This window comes from Sander vitreus, chromosome 13 (genome assembly GCF_031162955.1).
Source record: "Sander vitreus isolate 19-12246 chromosome 13, sanVit1, whole genome shotgun sequence".
Taxonomy (NCBI): Eukaryota; Metazoa; Chordata; class Actinopteri; order Perciformes; family Percidae; genus Sander; species Sander vitreus.
Window position 1 is genome coordinate 29,831,331 of NC_135867.1, and position 11,730 is coordinate 29,843,060.

Sequence of the window (11,730 nt, forward strand, 5' to 3'; positions counted from 1 at the left end):
TGCGAGAGTAAAGATCTGGTCCGTTGTTCCACGACCAGGACGGAATCCGCATTGTTCCTCTTCAACCTGAGGTTCGACCATCGACCGAACCCTCCTTTCCAGCACCTTGGAGTAGACTTTACCGAATTACCCCTGTAATTGGCACACACCCTCTGGTCCCCGTTTTTAAAAAGGTGAACCACCACCCCAGTCTGCCACTCCTTAGGCACCGTCCCAGACTTCCACGCAATGTTGAAGAGGCATGTCAACCAAGACAACCCCTCCACAGCCAGAGCCTTAAGCATTTCTGGACGGATCTCATCAATTCCTGGGGCTTTGCCACTGTGGAGTCGTTTAACTACCTCAGCAACCTCCACCAGGGAATTTGACGACAATCCCCCATCAACCTCCAGCTCTGTCTCTACCATAGATGGCGTATTAGTCGGATTTAGGAGTTCCTCAAAGTGCTCCTTCCACCGCCCTATTACCTCCTCAGTTGAGGTCAACAGCGTCCCATCCTTACTGTACACAGCTTGGATGGTTCGACGCTTCCCCCTCCTGAGGTGGCGAATGGTTTTCCAGAAGCACCTTGGTGCCGACCGAAAGTCCTTCTCCATGTCTTCTCCGAACTTCTCCCTTTGCCTCTTTCACGGTAGAGGCTGCAGCCCTTCGGGCCCTTCGGTTCCTTGTAACTGCCTCCGGAGTCCTCTGGGATAACATATCCCGGAAAGACTCCTCCTTCAGTCGTACGGCTTCCCTGACCACCGGTGTCCACCACGGTGTTCGTGGGTTACCACCCCTTGAGGCACCTAAGACCCTAAGACCACAGCTCCTCACCGCAGCTTCAGCAATGGAAACTTTGAACATTGTCCACTCGGGTTCAATGCCCCCCAGCCTCCACAGGGATGCACGAAAAGCTCCGCCCGGAGGTGTGAGTTGAAAGTCTGTCGGACAGAGGGCCTCCTCAGACGTTCCCAATTTACCCGCACTACCCGTTTGGGCTTACCAGGTCTGTCCAGAGTCTTCCCCCACCCCTTGACCCAACTCACCACCAGATGGTGATCGGTTGACAGCTCCGCCCCTCTCTTCACCCGAGTGTCCAAAACATACGGCCTCAGATCAGATGAAACGACTATAAAATTGATCATTGACCTTTGGCCTAGGGTGCTCTGGTACCAAGTACACTTATGAGCATCCCTATGTTCGAACATGGTGTTCGTTATAGACAATCCATGACTAGCACAGAAGTCCAACAACAAACAACCACTCTGGTTTAGATCAGGGAGGCCGTTCCTCCCAATCACGCCTCTCCATGTGTCTCCATCATTGCCCACGTGCGCGTTGAAGTCCCCCAGCAGAACTATGGAGTCCCCGACTGGAGCCCCATGCAGGACTCCACTCAAGGTCTCCAAGAAGGCCGAATACTCTGAACTCTTGTTTGGTGCATATGCACAAACAACAGTCAGAATTCCCCCCCCCCACAACCCTCAGGCGTAGGGAGGCGACCCTCTCGTCCACCGGGTTAAACTCCAACGAAGCGGCGCTCAGCCGGGGGCTTGTGAGTATCCCTGTGCAAGTCCCACCACCTGTGGGAGGAACCGCTGGGGTCGAGTGCGCTGCCACATGGGTGGCAGTGAAGGTCAGGGGCCTCGACGGACCAGACCCGGGCAGCAGAGGCTGGCTCTGGGGACGTGGAATGTCACCTCTCTGTGGGGGAAGGAGCCGGAACTTGTGAGGGAGGTGGAGCGCTACCGGTTAGATCTGGTGGGGCTTACCTCTACGCACAGTCTTGGTTCTGGAACCATACTCCTGGATAGGGGTTGGACTCTTTTCTTCTCCGGAGTTGCCCAGGGTGTGAGGCGCCGGGCGGGTGTGGGGATACTCACAAGCCCCTGGCTGAGCGCCGCTACGTTGGAGTTTAACCCGGTGGACGAGAGGGTCGCCTCCCTACGCCTGCGGGTTGTGGGGGGGAAAAACTTGACTGTTGTTTGTGCATATGCACCAAACAAGAGTTCAGAGTATTCGGCCTTCTTGGAGACCTTGAGTGGAGTCCTGCATGGGGGCCCCAGTCGGGGACTCCATAGTTCTGCTGGGGGACTTCAACGCGCACGTGGGTAATGATGGAGACACATGGAGAGGCGTGATTGGGAGGAACGGCCTCCCTGATCTAAACCAGAGTGGTTGTTTGTTGTTGGACTTCTGTGCTAGTCATGGATTGTCTATAACGAACACCATGTTTGAACATAGGGATGCTCATAAGTGTACTTGGTACCAGAGCACCCTAGGCCAAAGGTCAATGATCGATTTTATAATCGTTTCATCTGATCTGAGGCCATATGTTTTGGACACTCGGGTGAAGAGAGGGGCGGAGCTGTCAACCGATCACCATCTGGTGGTGAGTTGGGTCAGGGGGTGGGGGAAGACTCTGGACAGACCTGGTAAGCCCAAATGGGTAGTGCGGGTAAATTGGGAACGTCTGGAGGAGGCCCCTGTCCGACAGACTTTCAACTCACACCTCCACCTCCAAGCTGTGTACAGTAAGGATGGGACGCTGTTGACCTCAACTGAGGAGGTAATAGGGCGGTGGAAGGAGCACTTTGAGGAACTCCTAAATCAGACTAATACGCCCTCTATGGTAGAGGCAGAGCTGGAGGATGAGGGGGGATTGGCATCAATTTCCCTGGTGGAGGTTGCTGAGGTAGTTAAACAACTCCACAGCGGCAAAGCCCCAGGAATTGATGAGATCCATCCAGAAATGCTTAAAGCTCTGGGTGTGGAGGGGTTGTCTTGGTTGACACGCCTCTTCAACATTGCGTGGAAGTCTGGGACGGTGCCTAAGGAGTGGCAGACCGGGGTGGTGGTTCCCCTTTTTAAAAAGGGGGACCAGAGGGTGTGTGCCAATTACAGGGGTATCACACTTCTCAGCCTCCCCGGTAAAGTCTACTCCAAGGTGCTGGAACGGAGGGTTCGGTCGATAGTCGAATCTCAGGTTGAAGAGGAACAATGCGGATTCCGTCCTGGTCGTGGAACAAAGGACCAGATCTTTACTCTCGCAAGGATCCTGGAGGGAGCCTGGGAGTATGCCCAACCAGTCTACATGTGTTTTGTGGATCTGGAGAAGGCGTATGACCGGGTGCCCCGGGAGATACTGTGGGAGGTGCTGCGGGAGTATGGGGTGAGGGGGTCCCTTCTCAGGGCCATCCAATCTCTGTACGACCAAAGCGAGAGCTGTGTCCGGGTTCTCGGCAGTAAGTCGGACTTGTTTCAGGTGAGAGTTGGCCTCCGCCAGGGCTGCGCTTTGTCACCAATCCTGTTTGTAGTATTTATGGACAGGATATCGAGGCGTAGTCGGGGTGGAGAGGGGTTGCAGTTCGGTGGGCTGGGGATCTCATCGCTGCTTTTGCAGATGATGTGGTCCTGATGGCATCATCGGCCTGAGACCTTCAGCACTCACTGGATCGGTTCGCAGCCGAGTGTGAAGCGGCTGGGATGAGGATCAGCACCTCTAAATCGGAGGCCATGGTTCTCAGCAGGAAACCGATGGAGTGCCTTCTCCAGGTAGGGAATGAGTCCTTACCCCAAGTGAAGGAGTTCAAGTACCTTGGGGTCTTGTTCGCGAGTGAGGGGACAATGGAGCGGGAGATTGGTCGGAGAATCGGCACAGCAGGTGCGGTATTACATTCAATTTATCGCACCGTTAGACGAAAAGAGAGCTGAGCCAGAAGGCAAAGCTCTCAATCTACCGGTCAGTTTTTGTTCCTACCCTCACCTATGGTCATGAAGGCTGGGTCATGACCGAAAGAACAAGATCCAGGGTACAAGCGGCCGAAATGGGTTTCCTCAGGAGGGTAGCTGGCGTCTCCCTTAGAGATAGGGTGAGAAGCTCAGTTATCCGTGAGGAGCTCGGAGTAGAGCCGCTGCTCCTTTGCGTCGAAAGGAGCCAGTTGAGGTGGTTCGGGCATCTGGTAAGGATGCCCCCTGGGCGCCTCCCTAGGGAGGTGTTCCAGGCACGTCCAGCTGGGAGGAGGCCTCGGGGGAGACCCAGGACTAGGTGGAGGGATTATATCTCTAACCTGGCCTGGGAACGCCTCGGGATCCCCCAGTCGGAGCTGGTTAATGTGGCCCGGGAAAGGGAAGTTTGGGGTCCCCTGCTGGAGCTGCTACCCCCGCGACCCGACCCCGGATAAGCGGATGAAGATGGATGGATTTTCGAGAGCCTTATTTTCTATGAACAAACCATATATGAGTGTGTATACAAATGCTTTATTTATGAGAATTAACATAGGAGCAATGCTTTACAAATGATGAACATTTAGTAATAGTTTGCAACTGGTTTATAATGGGAAAATTATTTAATTTATAAATGGTTGTTTCATTACCTATTAAGTATAAATCATGTACTTACAAACGTATTTTTCTAGATAGGCTTATTTACTATGAACAAACCATTTATAACTGTGTGAGCAAATGCTTTACTGATGATGAATTATGTACGAACAAAAAATGTATAATGATGAACAAACATTAACTAATAGGTAACTAATGCTTAATAAATTATGAATTATGTGTAGTGCTACCAATGTTTTTAATCATAAATTTGTAATTCCACATTAATCCATCAAAACATAAGTAAACACATCTTTGTGTAAAAATAACACATCTGTGTCTTGACCTATTTGACACAATAGATGTGTTAAAGAAACGGACACAAGTTGTGTCAAATCTGACAGAACATGTGTTGTCCCTGAGCTGATTAGATGCATGTGTTAACATTTAACACATTATGTATTGTTTTTAACACATCTGTTCTAAGAGTGTATCTTGAGAGACAGAAATCCAGATGTTTGTCAGTTTTCGTGGATTAAACCGAATGGCAGTTGTAAATCTAGAATAGGTTTATTGCTGGGAACACCTGGAATTGTACAGCATATATCTGATGTGTCAATTTCTAATACTCCTTTAACAGATCATTGTTTAATTTATCTTGTAATGGACCCAGGAAATAGGACTAAATATAAAAAGATTATTGGAAGTTGAATGCAGATCTCTAGAAATGATGGGTATGTTAAAGCTATTAAAGATTTAATACAGGAAGTTAGTAATGATAACAATATCAGTAGTAGTAGATAGGAATATTTGAAATTTAAGGTGAGGGAGTTTTCAATAAATTTTAATAAATCTAAATGTAGACAACAGAGAGAGTATTTAGTCCGATTGGTACAGGATATAAATGATTGCTGTAGTAAGACTTTAATATCTGATCTTGATAAAAGCAACTTTATTAGCCTACAGGCCAAGCTAGATAATCTATATCTCAAGAAAGCACAAGGTGCTTACATTAGGTCTCGAGCTAAATGGATTGAGGAAGGGAAAAAAAATACATCTTATTTCAGTGGATTAGAAAAAAAGATGACAGGAGAAAAAGGCAATTAACTCATTACTGATCAATGATGTTGAATGTACAGATCATAGAGTAATATCTGAAGAGATATATAGATTCTGATCTAAACTTTATTCATCAGAATATTCTGTTAATGATTTGAGTACCATTTTAGAAAGTGTAAAATCACACATCTCCAAGATAGATTTGGCATTTAAAGATTATGGTGAGTCTGAGATTCAAATGAATTCAAAGAATTAGAGAATGCAGTTAAGAGAATAGCTGTGGGAAAGGCTCCAGGACAAGATGGACTGACTTCAAATTTCTACACATTTTTTTGGGAGGATAAAACAGGATTTTTATTTGGTGCTATAAATGACATCATAAGGAAAAGGACACTAACACCTACAATAAAACAGGGATTAATAACTCTTATACCTAAACATGGTAAAGATAATATTAACAATCTACGCTCTACTGAATACTGACTATAAGCTGTTTACACATATGATTGCTGACAGGTTAAAGGATGGCATGGCACAGATTATAAGTGATACTCAGCCTGGTTTTCTTAGGGATAGATCTATACAACAATTTAAGATTCGTAATAGATTTATTAGATTATAGGCATTTGATTGAAGATTATGGGGTTATTTTGTTTGACATAGTTGAACATCCATTCATTTAAAAAACATTGGAACATTTTGGATTCGGGGAAAAGTTTGTAAGGTTAATTGAAATGCTATATGAAGATATTAATAGTTTGGTTTTTCTGCCATTTGGAACATCAAAGCGTTTTGATGTTAAACAAGGTATAAGTCAAGATTGCCCAAGCTCACCTTTATTATTCATTATTGTGGCTGAATTATTAGCGATCCTTATGAAAAACAGTCAAAACATTCAACCACTAAATGTTAGTGGTCATTTGTCATTAGTCAGATAGCTGACGACATTACCTTACACAGCACAGATTGCGACTGTACTGAATGAGATCTCTCTATTGTATAAAGCTTCTGGTTTACGTTTAAATATGAAAAAAATGTGAGATATTGGCTATTCATGATCACCCTGTGATTAATGTATATAATATCCCAGTAAAGAATGAAGTTAAATATTTAGAGGCAAAGGATAAGAATATCAGGGAAACATCTAATGTTAGAAAATAATATACAGAATAGGAAAACTATCCTAAAAGGTTGGCTTCAGAGGGATTTATCTATCTTTGGACGCATTTTACGTACAAAGATGGAGAGTTTATCAAGACTTATATATCCAGCTTAATCATGGGATATTTCTGATCAATCAAGAAATTATATGTTTAAATATGTTGAGAAAGGGAGTCTGAATGCAATTGACTTTGATCCGTGAATGGTACCATCAAATTAAAATGGTTACAATGTTTCTTTAAAGGTGACAGCTTTTGGTTTGATTTTCCATCCAAGATCTTCAGAAATGTTGGATGTATAGATTTTTTATTAAGATGTGACTTTGGTATTTCTAAATTACCTGTCAGGTTATCTGCTAGTCATCAACAAGTCCTCCGTTATTGGAAACTGTATACAAGCATAATTTCTCCCCACACACGGTCCCAACTTGGAATAATATTAATAAAGAGGAAATCCTTCTTTTACAAAGAACGGATGGAGAGAGCTATGTGGTCCATCATACATTTATTAGACAATTCTGCTAATGTTTTAACATATAATGCTTTCACTGAAAAATACAATCTTGTTTGTACTATTCGGAAATTTAACACAGTAATAAAGGCAATCCCGCAAGCAATGATTCTTTTAATGATGACTTATTCTGTGGTTATTCCAGAAATGCCTTATTAGTCATCGATGGATGTAGTTTTTTAGACAAAAAACGACTAATTACTTACCTCAATTTGTTTCCCATCAACCTTGAAGAGAAAACACACGTTCCAAGACTTTACTAATACCTCTGTAGTTAAGATAAGAACTAGTAACCTCTCTTTTCCAGTTCCACCTAAGGCTAAAGAAGTTTACTTTAAAATGAAGGAGATTTGTAATGATTTCTTGCGTCAAAGGTTTAACTTGGATTTGAATGTATGTACTTTCTGTAACTCAGACATTGAAACCATGGAACATCTTATTTTCTCAATCTACAAGATAAAATATATAAATTATGGTCTCCAACGGGAGGAAAACAAAGCACAATTTGGGAACAGTTTAATTATCTTGGCAAACTTTTTTTTTATACATAAATGTTGATTCTTGAAATCTATTCCTGTTGTGGTTGGGGTTTTTGTTTCCAGTTTTCTAGTCCTTTTTTGTGTGTTTCTCTGTTGGTCCTGCCTCTCCCTGTGCCTCCTGTGTTTTCCCTCCTCCTGTCTGCCCCTGCCTGCTACTGCCAGCTGATCATGCACACCTGTTCCTCATTCCATCATCACCGCTCTCCCGCCACGTACACCTGCCAGCCATCCACAATCAAGCTCAGTACTCGCTGCTGGATCGTTGCTTCAGTCGTCCTGGTGACACGCAATACAAGTTCTCTGAAATATCCTCGACCTGTCCTTGTCTGTTGCTGACCCTTTTTGTGTTTCTCCCTGACAGTCATCTGTCCCACACCTTGATCCCGCCTTCAGTCAGCTGGCTTCACCCTTCGGTCCCCCTCCTCACTCCACTTCACCCTGCCTCCGCTCCTGCTCCCAGCCTCCTTCCCTCTTGGACTCTCCCCCACTTCATCCTGCCTTCGCTCCCACTCCCAGCCTCCCTCCCTCTTGGACTCCCCCTGTTCCCCGGACTCCAGTGCTTTCTCCTCGGTTCCCTCGGCCTGTTTCCCTGCGCTCCTCTATCTATCCATCCATCCATCTTCGTCCACTTATCTGGGGTCGGGTCGCGGGGGGAGCAGCTCCAGCAGGGGACCCCAAACTTCCCTTTCCCGAGAAAAAGAAAAGTAGCCAACCCGACTGGGGCTGGCTTTATTATCTGTAAAGTGTCTCGAGATAACTCTTGATTTGATACTATAAATAAATTGAATTGAAGTTGTTTTTGTAGCAGGAATTGCTTGCAAAAAGCAAAGTGGTAAAATGGGGTGGAACATGGAGTTTCTCACAGTGTTTTGTCCTATGGTTTTGTCTGTGTGTTTTCATTTACAGTGAATATTTGGTTAGGGGGAAAAAAGCTTTTGTAATGCTTATTTTTTTTATTTGCATAGATCCCATAAAGCCAAAATTTATTTTACTATTTTTTTCACATTACTCTACTGTTGTGATTTTAACACTTTAGTAAACCCATTTCAAGCACCGAAACAATTCATCCATATGAATAAGGCTATGTTATTATAAGGCTATGTTTTCACAATAGATTTGAATTTCTGAAACGCATTTAAATTTTTCATCATTTGGGCCCAATTACCTCTTTACACAGTGCTCTGTCAGATTGTGACCTCAGTATAACGGAGCTGAGACTGTTCGGAACATTTTTTATATAAAACACATGGCATCATGCTATGTGCAAGTACCTTTAAAAGGCGAATTTATAAAACATGTAAAAATCAAGAAAAAGCCCTTGGAGCCCTGAGGGGGTTATAGAGTTTAGACTTAGACTTAGACTTCTCTTTATTGATCCTTTTGGGATGACTCCCGCAAGGAAATTGGATTTCCAGCAGCAGATTTCAGTTTACAAACACTTGTATAGAAAATAAAGAGGTATACAAATACAGTATAGAAAACACAGTATAAGAATAACAATAAACAATAAACTTTTAGCTATAAATAGGAAGTAAACAAAAAGTAAATAAATAAACAGACTTTATGACTTGTGTAATGTTGTTCCTACATATCATTCACATTGATTTATAAATGTAATTTATTTTTCTTTAGGCTCTTCAGTAACGCCGTGATGGCAAAATTCAATATGAAGGGGAAGGGGAGAGAGAGCAAGAAGGCTTTGGAGAAGACAAAGGTTTATAGAGCAATACAAGGTAAGCCAATATTTCATGTGGACCAAGGGAAGAAAATTAGCTCTCGCCTATCTGTAAATAATGACTTGACTGGGCAAAACATTTCCTTCCCTGTTGACATTTAAAATACAATGCAATGGCTATCTCAATATTTGTTGTATTCATCCAGTATTAGTAGTGGATACACAGGCAACATATTTTTGCTTACAAATATGGGGGTTTGGTGTCACTGCAGACGCCTTTGCGTATTTCTAATCATTTGTGTTTTTCTACTTGTGTAGAGCCACAGAGGGCTTCATAAGGATGTATGCTTCAGAGCATCTGAAGCATGCACCACAAAGAAGTGGAGGTGGATGACATACAACAGTCATTCAGGACTGATTATCCATTGTGGAGAATCTTGTCAGTCTTTTCTGTGTTCAATATAGTTGGTTCTGGCTGGACTTTACCTCAAAGCACATTCAGTTTAGCACTTTAATTTTTATTGTTTTATATTTTTATTGTTGTATATGTGTTGTGGTGCAGACCCAAGCAAGGTGGGCTGTGTAATTGTATCTTTTATTTTAATCATCCATTTAATCCCTGTAGCTTCGTTTGGCTCAGCAGCTGCAGCAGGTTTGAACTGGAAATGCATGGATATGTATGCGTTGACAGTTACAGTCAGGTCCATAAATATTGGGACATCGACACAATTCTAATCTTTTTGGATCTATACACCACCACAATGGAGTTGAAATGAAACGAACAAGATGTGCTTTAACTGCAGACTTTCAGCTTTAATTTGAGGGTATTTACATCCAAATCAGGTGAGCGGTGTTCACAACAGTAACAGTTTGTATATGTGCCTCCCACTTTTTAAGGGACCAAAAGTAATGGGACAGATTAACAATCATAAATCAAACTTTCACTTTTTTAATACTTGGTTGCAAATCCTTTGCATTCAATTACAGCCTGAAGTCTGGAACACATAGACATCACCAGGCGCTGGGTTTCATCCCTGGTGATGCTCTGCCAGGCCTCTACTGCAACTGTCTTCAGTTCCTGCTTGTTCTTGGGGCATTTTCCCTTCAGTTTTGTCTTCAGCAAGTGAAATGCATGCTCAATCGGATTCAGGTCAGGTGATTGACTTGGCCATTGCATAACATTCCACTTATTTCCCTTAAAAAAACTCTTTGGTTGCTTTCGCAGTATGCTTCGGGTCATTGTCCATCTGCACTGTGAAGCGCCGTCCAATGAGTTCTGAAGCATTTGGCTGAATATGAGCAGATAATATTGCCCGAAACACTTCAGAATTCATCCTGCTGCTTTTGTCAGCAGTCACATCATCAATAAATACAAGAGAACCAGTTCCATTGGCAGCCATACATTCCCACGCCATGACACTACCACCACCATACTTCACTGATGAGGTGGTATGCTTTGGATCCTGAGCAGTTCCTTTCCTTCTCCATACTCTTCTCTTCCCATCACTCTGGTACAAGTTGATCTTTGTCTCATCTGTCCATAGGATGTTGTTCCAGAAATGTGAAGGCTTTTTTAGATGTTGTTTGGCAAACTCTAATCTGGCCTTCCTGTTTTTGAGGCTCACCAATGGTTTACATCTTGTAGTGAACCCTCTGTATTCACTCTGGTGAAGTCTTCTCTTGATTGTTGACTTTGACACACATACACCTACCTCCTGGAGAGTGTTCTTGATCTGGCCAACTGTTGTGAAGGGTGTTTTTCTTCACCAGGAAAGTATTCTTCGGTCATCCACCACAGTTGTTTTCCGTGGTCTTCCGGGTCTTTTGGTGTTGCTGAGCTCACCGGTGCGTTCTTTCTTTTAAGAATGTTCCAAACAGTTGATTTGGCCACACCTAATGTTTTTGCTATCTCTCTGATGGGTTTGTTTAGATTTTTTCAGCCTAATGATGGCTTGCTTCACTGATAGTGACAGCTCTTTGGATCTCATATTGAGAGTTGACAGCAACAGATTCCAAATGTAAATAGCACACTTGAAATGAACTCTGGACCTTTTATCTGCTCCTTGTAAATGGGATAATGACGGAATAACACACACCTGGCCATGGAACAGCTGAGCAGCCAATTGTCCCATTACTTTTGGTCCCTTAAAAAGTGGGAGGCACATATACAAACTGTTGTAATTCCTACACCGTTCACCTGATTTGGATGTAAATACCCTCAAATTAAAGCTGAAAGTCTGCAGTTAAAGCACATCTTGTTCGTTTCATTTCAACTCCATTGTGGTGGTGTATAGAGCCAAAAAGATTAGAATTGTGTCGATGTCCCAATATTTATGGACCTGACTGTATCATCTGCTGCTGAGTCAATCATATGAAGCTGTAGAAAACTAAACTGTAACAGTATGCCACCTTCTGAAATGGGACTACAGTTATGCACAGAGCCAAGAAGCAGTATAAAAATTATGTCTAAAATGAGATTAA